This window comes from Triticum dicoccoides, chromosome 7A (assembly GCF_002162155.2).
Source record: "Triticum dicoccoides isolate Atlit2015 ecotype Zavitan chromosome 7A, WEW_v2.0, whole genome shotgun sequence".
Lineage (NCBI taxonomy): Eukaryota > Viridiplantae > Streptophyta > Magnoliopsida > Poales > Poaceae > Triticum > Triticum dicoccoides.
The window spans coordinates 86,112,594-86,114,294 of NC_041392.1; positions in this window are offsets into that span (position 1 = coordinate 86,112,594).

The following is a 1,701-nucleotide window of genomic DNA, read 5'->3' on the forward strand; positions in this document are numbered from 1 at the left end:
TAGGCGCTTCAAAATAATTACGGTTTAGGCTTGAACAAATGCGGAATAAACCTAGCGGTTAATTTGTCAAACACAGAACCTACAACAACTAGGCTCACCTATGTGCACCAACAACTTATACTAAGCAAGATAAACAACTATGTGATAGCAAGATATATGACAAGAAACAATATGGCTATCACAAAGTAAAGAGTATAAGTAAAGGGCTCGGGTAAGAGATAACCGAGGCACACAGAGACGACGATGTATCCCGAAGTTCACACCCTTGCGGATGCTAATCTCCGTTTGGAGCGGTGTGGAGGCACAATGCTCCCCAAGAAGCCACTAAGGCCACCGTAATCTCCTCACGCCCTCGCACAATGCCAGATGCCGTGATTCCACTAAGGGACCCTTGAGGGCGGTCACCGAACCCGTACATGGAAACCCTTGGGGGCGGTCACCGAACCCGTACACTTTGGCAACCCTTGGGGGTGGTCACCAGTACCCGTCAAATTGCTCGGGGCAATCTCCACAACCTAATTAGAGACCCCGACGCTTGCCCGGAGCTTTACACCACAATGACTGAGCTCCGAACACCACCAACCATCTAGGGCGCCCAAGCACCCAAGAGGAACAAGCTCAAGGGTACCAAGCACCCAACAGTAATAAGCTTCTCAACTTTTAACTTCCACGTATCACGTGGAGAACTCAAATCGATGCACCATATGCAATGGCAAGGGCACACAGAGTGCCCAAGTCCTTCTCTCTCAAATCCCACCGAAGCAACTAATGCTAGGGAGAAAAATGAGTGGAAGAACAAGAAGGAGAACACCAAGAACTCCAAGATCTAGATCCAAGGGGTTCCCCTCACCTAGAGGAGAAAGTGATTGGTGGAAACGTGGATCTAGATCTCCTCTCTCTTTTTCCTCAAAAACTAGCAAGAATCCATGGAGGGATTGAGAGTTAGCAAGCTCGAAGAAGGTCAACAATGGGGGAAGAACACGAGCTCAAAGGATCAGGTTCAATGGGGAAGAAGACCCCCTTTTATAGGTGGGGAAAAATCCAACCGTTATGTTCACAGCCCGCACAGAGCGGTACTACCGCTCCAAGGAGCGGGGTAGTACCCCTTTGAAAAACAACAGCGAGGAGGCAAAAGGCCAGTAGAACCGCCGGAGCGGTACTACTGCTCGTCCTCACGGTATTACCGCTAGGGATGGCGGTACTACCGCAAAGGGTAGCGGTACTACTGCTAGCGAGCGGTACTAAAAAATACATCCGGGCCTACCACCGCAGGACTTGGGACGAGTTTTTGGTCTGGAGCGGTACTACCGCTGTAGGAGCCGCGATAGTACCGCTCTGGAGCGGTAGTAAAAAATTACATCCGCTCCAATTCGCGGTAGTACCGCTGCAGCCTTTTCAGAACACCAAAACTGCCACATCTTTTGCAAACGGACTCCGAATTCGATGAAACCAAGTTTGTTGGAAAGCTAGCGACAAGGGCTAACACAATCTTGATAGAAATACCAATAAGAAGCAAATAATAAAAGGCCCAAAAGAAAAAGGTGAGAACCCTTCCTCGGATAAGACCGATAAAACCTCCAACACCGAAAACATCATAGAAGACGCATGCAAACTCCGTTTTCGATGAACTCAAGCTTGTTATCAAGATGACCATAAGCTCTAAGACTCACAAAGAGAACCAAACAAGAACCAAAAAACATG